Below are 346 nucleotides of genomic sequence, written 5' to 3' on the forward strand. Positions count from 1 at the left end.
GCTGATTCCAAACAGGGTGCCACCTCCTCTCCATTGAAACGGTTTCCAGCCCCTTTCCTCCCTCATCTTGATCCCGGCAGATTCAATATATACACATTGTTTAAACTCCCGCATTGTATCCTTTTCCTGTGACGTCACTGAAAGGGGATGGGGTGGGAGAGCGGGTATTGTGGGCTGGAGGGGGAGGTATGAGGGAGGGGAAAGCAGGAGCGACGGGGAGGAAGAAGAGGAAGAAGAGGGAGTGATCAGCGTCACCAGCAGAAGCAGGTTAGGTATGGCACTTCAGTGGTGACCCTCTTCCTTGACCACAGTAAAGAAGATCAGCGAGTCACCGCCACCGGTTTGC

The sequence above is a fragment of the Penaeus monodon genome, chromosome 30 (assembly GCF_015228065.2).
Source record: "Penaeus monodon isolate SGIC_2016 chromosome 30, NSTDA_Pmon_1, whole genome shotgun sequence".
Lineage (NCBI taxonomy): Eukaryota > Metazoa > Arthropoda > Malacostraca > Decapoda > Penaeidae > Penaeus > Penaeus monodon.